Genomic DNA, 13,721 nt, shown 5'->3' with positions numbered 1-13,721 from the left:
CTCCTCGGCAGTGCGCATCCACGATCCCGCACTCGCGAGTGCTTTCAGGTTTTCGATGGTGGTCTAGCTTCAATTGACCCATGATTTCAACTATGAAACTTAATAATTGTTCAGAGTTCAACGAAATTTTCAAAGCTATCACTTTATAAAACCATATAACTCACTTACCTAATTAATAACTTTATATTCTATCTTAATACATGACATACTTTATGATTTACTTTTGCTTAAATTGAGTTATTTTCAGAGTTCAAATTTGACAAGTGAACAATAGAATTGTACTTTATACATAAAAATTTTAAAAAAATACTGAAAATGATCAAAATTACTTTTCTAAAATTAGCTTTTGTGGACAATTTTCTATATTCATGTTACTTAGGACTTACAATATTTCTTAGCTTGATGTCTAAAATCTAGTAAATACAAAAACAATAACTACTACTTATTTACTTACTTACTTACTTACTTACGCCTATTACCCCTTGTCGAGGAGCATAGGCCTCCCACTAGTATTCTCCATCCAACTCTGTTCTAGGTAGTTCTTTCCAGTTCTTCCCAGTTGCTATTCATCCTTTTCATGTCTGATTCCAATTCCCTACGCAATGTATTCGTTGGTCTTCCCCATTTCCATTTCCCTTCAGGATTCCAAGTTAGCGCTTGCCTTGTGATGCAGTTTGATTATTTCCGTAATGTATGTCCTATTCACCTCCGATATATTTTTTTAATTTCCTCTTCAAATAGTAACTGATCTGTTCTCTGCAATATTAGACCATCGCTGATCATATCTTGTCAACGGACACTGAAGAATCGTTTGAGAATACTTGTGGGTTTTTGATGATGGTTGTGGTAGTTCTCCACGTTTCAGCTCCGTACAGTAGAATAGTCGACGTTCGTAATGAAGATTCTGACTTTGATATACTACTACTACTACTAATAATAATAATAATAATAATGACAATTTGAGTGACATCATAATTTAAGAATGACCTTGAGGAATTATAAAAGTGGCCATGCGAGATTTCAGCCATTTCATAGATTCAAAATGAATTTAGGATTTGGGAATAGTAATTAAGTAAAGCAATTGAAATAAAGAGTCAAGTTTAGAGCTTTCATCACAAAATGATGTCTGCTATAATTCAAGAATTCAACGTAGCAATAAAGATGAATGAATTTCAATCAAAATCCATGAGAAGCTATCTTGAATCTGACTGGCTCGTCAATAAATCTTAGTGTTGCCATAATTTGCATCTTATTATCATAAAGATTGTTCACATAAGGTAAAAGTAACTTTGAATTGCTTACACTGACATACTTTAGAAGGTCATGGATTCCAAATCATAAGCACAGTTCGGTAAAATTTAGCATGCACTGTCTGTAAATATTGAAAACCGTCAGTTGCCTAAGCGGCTTTGTATTTTCTTGTCAGTGCGAGGCTTTTGTTTTAACTATTAGTTTCTAAGGTTTGCTAATTTAAAAATAGGTATTGTTTTGGTAAATGCTTACTTTTAGAAAAACAAGGTTTTTTGAGAACACTAACATATCTAAGTCAGACAATCGTTGAAATCCAAGAAGGATTAAACAGCTGTTTAATGCTAGTTTGAGAATCTCCGGCACTGGAAATCCTCAACCTTACCGAGGGTCGAACCCAGGAACTTGATATAACGCTGTAAAAATTTAACCTTACAACAACTGAACTAGCGTCCAAAAGTCTACATATCTAACTTTGATCAACTTGCGATACTGCCAAATAACCAAAATAAATTACAACAATTTCCACGAACCCCCTTACTGATAAGGGAATTTCCTATGGTTGTTTTATTTATCTTGATGACTAAATAACTGAAGATGGCAAAACGTATAAAATCATTTTAATCCATTCTCACTGCCATTGAGTTTATATTTCTTCTAAGATTAATTTTCAAACCAGATCTACTTTTCACCTTAATCTGAGTTGAATTGTGGCTAACATTGGGATCTAGGACACGCGTTTTGTCCTATTCAGGACTCGTCGGCTGGATGTGCGTGGATAACAGAGTTCATATTCACTCTGAGATTCGAAATCAGTACTTCCCGCTTCAAACGAAGCATTGTCCTGTTACTCACTAATTCCAGGTAGTCACTAACTTGTGAAATGGGGTGGATTTTAATTCATTTGTATTTCATGTTTGAGTCTTCCCACTGCTGCTGACCAGTTTTTTTTGGCATATATGTATCCTGCGCAGATTGCGTCGATATTATCATTAACTCATAAAAATTTTGAGCAGAGTTCAATAGTGGCTGATAGAGGAATTGAGGATGTAAGTTTCTTCCTGTTTGGAACTCGTTGAGGCAATCCGGATAAGATAAACATTTGCTAAGATAGATTGATTGATCGCAGTTCTAAACATTCGATGGGGAAGATTCAAACAACTAACACAAGTGGATTCCATCTTTCACTATATGTTAATTATTTTTGATACACATCCGATTCAACTGTTTCTTAGGACGTCCTTTTATCAACTTCTGTCTGGACGTAGATATTTTTACTCATTGAGAAGATGATGTTTGTCTGTGAAACTGTGTTGACTGTGTTGATGGATACGAACTGTTGACTTTAATATATAAAACTAACATTTTAAGCCAGTGTTGCCCTATATATATATATATATATATATATATATATATATATATATATATATACAGTACCCCGTGACAACTATTTTGGCTTCTGCTTTCAAACCATTATCAGTCACTGGTGCAAAGGTGATCTGTCTTTCCGAGGATGCGAAGTCATACAGCGTGCTATCGTATCGTGGTCAGATTCCACTGCTTAATGGAAACAGGAAATATTTTGTTTGACAGTCTAGTTTAAGCTTAGTTCGGGGACTTTATCAAAAATATTAAAGACAAATTAGGTCGAAGAGAGATAGTTTTTTCATTAAGTAGTTGTTTAATCATTTGCGAATGAATCTGAATCATATTATGTGAAGTATATTTAAATTGCTACCCATTATTCTGGGTAGGTATGTATATGTTATTCTTATTATATATAAAGGTTATGAATGATTAGGGTCATATTAGTCATTCTGTTTAGTACAAAGCTGAAAACAATGTGAACCTACATAATAAAATTTACACAGATTGGAAGAATAAAAATTGATTATTGTGTGGTTATATGTTTCGGGTATTATTCATTTTCCTTCACCTTTTCATTCAATTGACTGGATATCTTACCTATTGTACAGTATTACAATCAGTGGATTTGATTTTACAGATACAACTTCGTTATTTTGGATTTGCTATAATATTCATTAAGATCATTAATGTTGAACCGACAGTTTTCTTCTTATCTGAATATGCTTTTATATCACGTTTATTTTGAATCGTAACATAGAGTTTAATAACTCATACACTGGTAATCCGCCTTTTGTAAGACAATATAAAATCAAGAGTCGACTGCTAAGATTTATTAAATATACTGTATTTCCAATAACCAGAAAAATTGAAGAAATAAATCAGTCAGTGCTACACTATGAAATTCAAGATAGGCAGGAATTCAATAATAATAGGAACAATAACGGGGCGGACTTGCATGCATATAGCAAACAATTCTCTTTGAACCTAGCACACAACAATACTGTCATGCAGTAACTGCAAACATGCTTCACCTTCTATTCAAGAAGATTTGGGAGGAAGAACAAGTGCCAACGGACTGGAAAGAAGGATATCTCATCAAGATACCAAAGAAGGGAGATCTGAGCAAATGTGAGAATTACAGAGGTATCAGTTTGCTATCAGTATCAGGGAAAGTTTTCAACAGAGTGCTGCTGAATCGGATGAAAGACGCAGTAGACGCCCAACTTCGAGATCGACAGACTGGATTCCGTAGGGATAGGTCGTGCACAGACCAGATTGCGACACTACGGATCATCGTTGAACAATCAGTTGAGTGGAACTCATCACTATACGTCAACTTCATCGACTATGAGAAGGCGTTTGACAGCGTGGACAGGAGAACATTATGGAAACTTCTTCGACACTACGGAGTACCTGAGAAGATTGTCAACATTATCCAAAACTCATACGATGGACTACAGTGCAAAGTCATGCATGGAGGACAGCTGACAGATGCATTTCCAGTGAGGACCGGAGTCAGACAAGGCTGTCTACTCTCCCCATTCCTCTTCCTTTTAGTGATTGACTGGATTATGAAGAATTCGACATCTGAAGGGAAATACGGAATACAATGGACAGCTCAGAATCAATTAGATGATTTGGACTTCGCAGATGACCTAGCCCTCCTCTCTCATACACACGAACAAATGCAGATGAAGACAGCAAATGTAGCAGCAGTCTCTGCATCGATAGGCCTCCACATTCACAGAGGAAAAAGCAAGATTCTCAAATGCAACACGGAGAACACCAACGCAATAACACTTGATGGCGAAACTCTGGAAGAGGTGGAAACATTCAAGTACCTGGGGAGCATCATGGATAAACAAGGAGGATCGGATGCAGATGTAAAGGCGAGGATTGGCAAAGCAAGGGCAGCATTTTTACAATTGAAGAACATATGGAACTCCAAACAACTGTCAACTAATTTCAAAGTGAGAATCTTCAATTCGAACGTCAAGACAGTCCTACTGTATGGAGCTGAAACGTGGAGAACTACTACGACCATCATCAGGAAGGTACAAGTATTTATAAATAGTTGTCTACGCAAAATACTCAACATCCATTGGCCGGATACTATCAACAATAGCGTTTTATGGGAGAGGACAAACCAGCTTCCAGCTGGAGAGGAAATTAGGAAAAGACGTTGGAAGTGGATAGGACATACATTAAGGAAATCATCAAACTGCATCACAAGGCAATCCCTAACTTGGAATTCTGAAGGGAAGCGGAAAAGTGGAAGGTCAAAGAACACATTACGTCGGGGAATAGAAGCAGATATGAAAAGGATGAATAACAACTGAAAAGAACTGGAAAGGATTGCCCATGACAGAGTTGGATGGAGAATGCTGGTGAGCGACCTATGCTCCTCAACAAGGGGTAACAGGCGTAAGTACGTAAGTAAGTAAGTAAGTAAGTAAGTAAGTAAGTAAGTAAGTAAGTAAGTAAGTAAGTAAGTAAGTAAGTAAGTAAGTAAGAAAGTAAGTAAGTAAGTAAGTAAGAAAGAAAGTAAGTAAGAAAGTAAGTAAGTATTCAATCAGCAGGCAAACAAATAACACAGATATTCTTCAAGAGTTAAAGCTCCAGAAGTAAATCAAATAAGGCGGCTATAGGGTGTTATACATTGTAGACTTTAGTGTATGAAACAACATAATTTGTGGTCACTAATAAGTTAGAACAAAGTACTGTGACTGTTCAATTCGTTTCTTACTAAAGTCATTGAAACTATATTACCTACCAACTAGAATTGATGCTCGTAAGGTTTATAACTCAAAAACGATGAAAGCAAATAAATTCCCAATTAAATTTAGCGATACAAGTGAGTACAATTTTAAACCATTCCAAAATACGATAGTGGAAATACATATACAAATGAAATAAAAAAATGATAAGCAAAGATGGATGGTGGCTAGCAGTTGAATCCAGGACGTACGTTTCGTTCTATTTGGGGCTTTCCAACTGGATGTATCTGCATCCCAGAGTTGATATTCACTCTGGGATTCGAACCTAGTACTGTTCGCTCCAAACACCATCACTTTATCTACTTAGGTACTGAGTTTTGACAGCCACTTACTTGTGCAATTGGGTGAAGCTCAAATTCACTTGGCATTGCTTGCTTGAATCTTCCCTTTTATCGGACTGCAATTGCTCGGTCTCTTATTGGCTACTAGCCACCACTGATCTTTGTTTATGAAGCCTGTGACTTAAGACAATATCGAGGCAGTCCACACAGGATTCACATATGCTAATAAGAGACTGATCAATCGCAGTCCTAAACATCAGTGGGAAGATTTACGCAAACAATACCAACTGAGTAAAATGATAAGTTTTACTTGTAGTAAACCCTACTAAAAATCCAACGCATCTAAACTATCTGAAGACACTTTAGATGGATTAACTAGTATTGGATAACAATGAATTGAACAGTTTAGACAAATAGGCAGTCCAACAAGAGTATGGGTTGTTCACACCCAGCTGACATCGTATCCAGTGATAACATTCTTGATCTCTCCAGGTCATTAGTAAACGGTTAAAGCAATCGATCATAACAAAGGTCGTACATATAATAAATTTTCCAATGCCAACGCCCCATAATATATATATTCGTTGTTGGGTTAAGATATTGCGAAGCAAATAACATAGTTCAACATGAATAAACTTGTTTATCTAGCACTATTGATAAAATAGAAAGGATTGTGTGTGGGACAAACAGTCAACAAACGTTTCAACTTTAAAACTTACTCAAATATCAGATTGTTTCGGCTGATGTTTAGGTGATAATAAACACACATTATTGAAAGCGTCTTAGAAACATCCATATACTGAGAGTGATTCAAGATTCTAGATTAGATTAGTGATGGGTAAATCATGTAGTCGAATATGGTTGGATTTATAGGAAGCGTATTATGGTGTATGAATGTAAACTAAGCCACATAAAGTGATTTTAGTTCACTCTGAAAGTAGGATTATTCTAACGCAAATTTGAATAAGCTATCTAAGATAACGCTCATTATGTCCCCAGACAAAAATATTATTAATTATCAGAAGGGTTTTGTGGAGATTTAGTATTTTTCAAGGTTGAAAGCGTGGATCAGTTGAAGTTAGACATTAACACCGTTGGATGACGGCCGGCTCAGTGGTCTATCGGTTAAGGGCTCTGGCTCGAGACTGGTAGGTCCTGGGTTCGAATCTCGCGGTTGCAGGATCGTGGATGCGCACTGCTGAGGAGTCCCATAATAGGACGAGTTGGCCGTTCAGTGCTTCTAGGTTTTCGATGGTGGTCTAGCTTCAATTGACTAACGCTTTCAACTATGAAAAATATTATTGTCAAGGTTGTACTAGATAATATTTAAATAAATTATAACTGAGAGATTATAGTCAGGTAAGTATGAATATCACTCGACTGACTGAATAATGAAGAACAGCTGGTGTTAGCGATCCATATTTCCATCACAAATCTCATACCAACTGACGTTAAAGGTAAAAGACTAGTTACTTCGTGTACTTCATTTATTATGTTATTCCAATTATTTAGTCAACAATATAAGAAATACGTCTATTTGATCAAATAAAATATCATTCAGTTAATTAGAATCAAGTTGAAGCACTATAAAATGAAAAAGCCTTCGGTAAAATATTTATTCGGTGTGATTAGTATGAGTCTCATCAATATCTTAGCCATTTAATAGTAACACGAATAGCCCTTTTAACGTTATTCTACAGAGATGAGTAAATAAAGGTGAAAAGAAAGTATTCATATATGAAGTGTTAGAAAAGATAGTTTCTTATTATTATCTGGGACTATCAAGAGTTTTGAATACAATTCTTAACAGTATCTGAATTACAATTGGTAACCAGGGAGAACTAGTTAGCTTTTGCTCTATAATATTGGATCATTAGGTAATATTTCTCATTCAAGACCCCCCCACACACAAATTTTTTTATTCTGAAGTAACTAACTTAAGGTGGGGAGTTGATCAGGAGGAAACCAAATGATTTTATATAAAGACTACACCATATCATAAATTTGCTGCAGTTAATAAACTGACAGTGAATTCCGAATAAATGATCTACAGGAGTTTTACTCACCACTTACTTCAATCCCGTTTGTGGTTGCTAGTATGCATTATAAAACAGTGGTCACAAACTAGTCTAGTGCCTCTTGAATTCCAGTTGATTTCAACAGATGATAAAAAGTTCTCTCTTCAAAAATCCACATATAAATAAAACAGTATTGAATATTAGTCTTGTGAAGACTAACATATTCACTGATAAGCATATAAGATATACACTTTGATCAAATGCTAAGTTATAGCTTGGATTGTTCAAATTCTGAATGTCTTAATAAATGGTCTGGCGGAAAATCATTGGAACTTAGTTGAGCTTGTGAGGACATTAGAAAACAGTATACACTGAAACTTTTCTCTTCAGTAATTCACCTAATTTTTGTGTGGATTTTATTTATTACCTATTTCAGCTTAATACCATACTTCACATCTGTAGTTAAAGTGCCTACTTACATTTACAAGCAATTAATAATATTCTTACCCATGTTTTCCTTCTTTTCACTGATCTAACGCTTGAGTGTTTTACGTAGTACAAATAACCTAGGCAATTATAAAGGATCAGAAGGGGTTTTGTGGATATTTCAGTATTTTCATAGTTGAAATCATGAGTCAATTGAAGCTAGATCATCATGGAAAACCTGGAAGCACTGAACGACCAACTCGTCCTATTATGGGACTCCTCAGCAGTGAGCATCCACGATCCCGCAACCGCGAGATTCGAACCCAGGACCTACCAGTCTCGAGCCAGAGCCCTTAACCGATAGACCACTGAGCCGGCCGTCATCCAACGGTGTTAATGTCTAACCTCAACTGATCCACGATTTTGAGCGACCGTTCGCCAATTGTCTTCAGTGAGTTGATATCTCTACAACAGACTTGGTAGAACTCCACTGGTCACTGACTCCCACTAGAACGCAAGGAAGCCTCCCTTGAAGTCAGTCACTAGTGAGCATATGATTATAGATCAGAAGGGGTTTTGTGGAGATTTCAGTATTTTCATAGTTGGATGCCGACTCAGTGGTCTATCGGTTAAGTGATCTGGCGCGAGACTGGTAGGTCCTGGATTCGAGTCTCGCGAGCGCGGGATTGTGGATGCGCACTGTTGAGGAGTCCCATAATAGGACGAAACGGCCGTCTAGTGCTTCCAGGTTTTTCATGGTGGTTTAGCTTCAACTGACTCATGATATAAACTATGAAAAATCATAAGGGAGTTTGTTTTAAGATAGTAGTGAAATAAGTTTCAACTCATTGTCTACCATTTGATTGGTTCTCATAAGTAAAAAAAATTTGAAAGCGGACGGAAACTAGATTTCAACAAAGATATATATTGTAAACTAAATCTGATTGAAAACAGAATGACCGGTTGTTAAACTTCTACCCAGTGAAATGTACAAGATAATTTTTGTGTAAAAATTAGTTTTTGACCATCTGTTGTACGTCTTAATATTTGAGTTGATAAGCTGCATCTAATGGAAAAGTATCATCTTAGCATATTGACATCGATGGACTATGTATTTTCTATTGTAAATTGTTCTAGCTAAACATATATTATGGCCTTTTTATGCAGACTTGAAAATAATTATGAAGCAATCATGTGATCGCTAAACGGTAACGGATCCCGAAGATAAGAATTCGAGGTTTTATCATTCATCTCACTGTTTATATCATAAAGACATATATTGGAAGATCATTGATCTGACACAAAAAGGTTTTCTAAAATATGACAAAATGTTTAAACGCTGACTTGTTAAACCAGAAATGAAATTATCACCGGTGTTCATCTTATCAATGACTGACAATCATTCTACAGAAAATTCAGATCAAATTATTCCAGAAAGGTTTATTTTACCGATTTAAGGTGAATTTTTCAAGTATCTGAACACTTCCAGGTTTACAAAAATATTTGGACTTCGTTTCCAGTGTTCATGAGATCAACCATATGTGGAGAGAATCAGATTATGGATTTTAGAAAATCGTACGATCCCAAGATAAGTTTTTATCATATAATGACATAAGCTTGAGAACCGTCATAACCCATGAAACATTGGACTGATATTTCATCTCAGTTTACGAGTAGTGCTCATCAATACAAATCCACGACAGAATATGGAATAAAGACTCAGATTTTTAGTTTCTGTTTCGGTCAGTGTGTCTTAATCGATTGGAACCTTGAATCGAATGGGCTACAGAAGACTCGCTAAGAATAGTAATAATAACGTCCATCCTATGAGTTCGGTGAAGATGCATTATTAAAATCTTGATTGGTAGGATTTAACCAGCCGTAAGGCAGGGCATATCAGTCAGAATTGAATGAGGAGAGAGAATAAAACTTCCTATATTTCACTAATTCAATATAGTGTCTGATGATAGGCTATTTTAGTGAATTATTAAATAATAATCGGGTAACAAAAAGTATGATAAATTTTTTCTTTGTCCAGTATACAAATTTATGGATTCTGGTAGAATTCCTTTTAGCCTCTTTGAAAATAGATTAACTTGTTTAGTGATAAAATTCTTTATGGCTAAAATTGGAAATACAAACTATTGAACTTTAGATCAGTCACCCTTTTGGTATCTCAGTAGTCTTTCAATCTAAATGTCCTGGATACATGCCGCTAAGATAGATAGGATTCTATAATGCTGGTGAAATCATTTAGAGGTATGAGTGAACTTAATCAAAAGCTAAATACTTTGAGTAAAGATGGATAGTGGCTAACAGTGGAATCCAGGACACGCGTTTCATCCTATTTGGGACTCGTCAGCTGAATGTACCTGCATCTCATAGTTGATATTCACTCTGGGACTCAAATCCAGTACCTTTCGCTTCAAACGCCAATAAGAGACTGATCAATTGCAGTCCTAAACATCAATGGGAAGATTCAAACAAACAAGACTAAGTGAATTGAAATACTTTGAGATATGTTTTAAGGAAACATACTAAAATAAAAAATCTTCAAAAGATATTTCCACAAGATATTTTCATATATTGTGTGGGTTTTAAGATGAATTTGATGAGTTTATAGCGATTTATATATATATTCATTTTTAACTCATTAATGATATGTCAGTAGAGACCTACACTGTCAGTTGGTTTGTCAATGAATAGACTTTAATATGAATAACTAGACTAATCTATCATTACATACATGCCTTATATAGTACCAATTAGTTTGTTACTACCTAGGTTGAACTTGTCTTAATCGATAATCTATCCAGAATATAGTATATATAGTGTTGTTATGTTACCGATATTTTCAACTTACTAATAAGACCTTTTAAGGTTTATAACATTAAGACAAATAATAGTTGGTATGCACTGATATTGTTCAAAAGATTTTAAATTACCGAGATCATTATAAAGATGGTTAAATTTAATTATTCACGTGCCAAAATGTAATTAACTTGATTAGAACATTAAAGTTAAGTGAAATAAAATATGATTGAATTTTAGTTGTTGTTGACCTGAAATAGTGAGACATTAAGAAAGAAAAAAAGCAAAAAAAAAGTAAATAACTCAAAATTCAATTAAAATATTATTCAAAAGGAATAGATAGTTGATCTAGTGCTGATTTATCCATGTAGACGTGTAGACGTTCAACATTTAGAACAGTGAACTGGCATTCATTGGATTAAGATATTTTTTTTCTAATATTCTTCGATTCTATAAGCTAGTAACAATTCCTTGATCTGAAGTATGATAAGTCTTGCTGATTGAACGCTATACTCAGATCCTAAGCTAGTCTCGTAAACCCCAAGCTAGAACTACACAGCGACTTAAACACGAGAGGAAAGGCGCAAAATATGCGAGAAGCATTTTACTCCAAAGAATCATTTATGTACAGAAAATATAGGGTTTTTATAGTAGTTTAGAAGTCCTTGGGTTTTACTGAAAATTCTAGAATACTACTAAACATAGCAGCAGTGTCGTAATCAGTCAATCAGAACCTCTACATGTGACTTTTCATTTTCGCGATACTTCTAGCAAAACATTTAATCAAACGCTGATTGGATAAAATGCTTCTTAATGTTCCCTGAGCTTGTCATGTCTATTGCGAAAAATTTTCAGGATCATCCCAACAAGTGGGAACTCTTCACAAACATTATGTAAACCTTTTGGAAACATTTTACTCATATTTATGACTAATGTTGTTAAATGTAGTTATATTGTTTTATAGTAAACGGCATGAACTGACCTTAGGTAGACAATCATTAGAAACTAGGAAGTACTTAATAGCTGTTCCGTTATGTTATGTTACTCCTTACCAGCGTTTATCTAGGACCTCACACTGTTCTAACCTAATACCACTAGATCTCTCATTGAGTTCCCTTCATTTAGACCATTAAGACAACTTATATTGAAGATTACTACTGTATAGGGAAAAAAATAAGTTTTCAATCTTTTCTTGTTTTCGTTCGGTTATGAGAACTATTGGAAAGATATATTTCTGTTCACAGCCAACCAAATGAACAAAAAATTGTCTAATCACTAGTGACAAACTTCATTGATAATATTAAACGATATTCGCTCTGTATAACTGATTGTTCAAGATTGAACTGCAAATGACCCATTAGTCGAAAGTCAATTCAATTAATGAAATATGTGAAAGTTCTAAGTTCAGTCCCAGGTAAGCTTATAGGTTAAGCGTTGAACCAAGACGTAAAATAATTTAGCTAAATAGCTCTAGAATGAATTTAAGATATTTCTAACCAGCTCAATAATCTATCTTCTAAAGGAATCGGCTTGAAATCGGCAGTAAGCCATATTAGAATACAAAGTTGACTTAAGAATTTCAATCATATAATTGACTAAATAAAAAGAGAGAAGTTGCTAATTCACTACTTCTTATAGAATCGACTTATTCAGGGAAAAGTGAACTTGTTAGCTTAGGTTTATTGATACTAAGGTGACTAGGTTTCACTGTTTACTCAATTAGGATTGTTGAAATCTAGCCCATTTTGGTTATATAAACTTCAAATATATATAAACAAAAGCTTTCGTGAAAAAATTAGCAGAAAATGAAAAGTTGGTAACAGTGAATTTGATGAGTGATGTAGAAAAGAAGTTTTACTTTACACTATCTATTTAATATCATATCTGTCTACATTAAATCTATTAGAAAATATCCATCCCAGTACTAATAAAAAAAAGCTAGCAAATGAACTTGGTTATTTTCATAGTTGAAATCATGAGTCAATTGAAGCTAGATCACCATGCAAAACCTGGTTGAGGTTAGACATTAACACCGTTGGATGCCAGATCAGTGGTCTATCGGTTAAGTGCTCTGGCTCGAGACTGGTAGGTCCTGGGTTCGAATCTCGCGGTTGCAGGATCATGGATGCGCACTGCTGAGGAGTCCCACAATAGGACGAAACGGTCATCCAGTACTTCCAGGTTTTCGATGGTGGTCTAGCTTCAATTGACTCATGATTTCAACTATGAAAATACTGAAATCTCCACAAAACCCCTTCCGAACGTGGTTATGATAGGCAATCAGTAGTATTTTTAAAATTTGTTCATTGTTTGCTTTACTAACAATGATTTCACTGATTTTATTATAAAATACATTTGATCTCGATAGAAATTTATCAAATTCTATCATGAAACGATACTAGCGAAAGCTTAAAATTACAATATGTACTATTTAATATCTAATCAGTTACATTCTATGTTTTGCATATTTGTGTTATAACTAATTTAAAAATATCTTTTTCTATATCCATGCTTAATCCATAATGATTTATCCTAAAACGGAGGGTCCACCTGGGAGAGTTGGAAAATCCTGATTCCAAATCAATGGTGCACATGATCTCCAGAGTCCTGGGGGGACAAAAGGTGTATGAAACTATTGTTAGTCACAGGCTACCATATGGCCTCCTAAGAAAAACACCTGCTTCGGTTTGTGCACTTGGGCAGTATCACAGCCCCCATACAAATCAATGATAACCATGACTGGAAAAATTTTTCTTGCTTCAACGTTCTCTCATACAAATCTTATTCACAGT

This window comes from Schistosoma mansoni, chromosome 2, assembly GCF_000237925.1.
Source record: "Schistosoma mansoni strain Puerto Rico chromosome 2, complete genome".
NCBI classification, from domain to species: domain Eukaryota; kingdom Metazoa; phylum Platyhelminthes; class Trematoda; order Strigeidida; family Schistosomatidae; genus Schistosoma; species Schistosoma mansoni.
The sequence above is the reverse complement of the archived record's forward strand: the minus strand, read 5'-3'. Positions refer to the sequence as shown.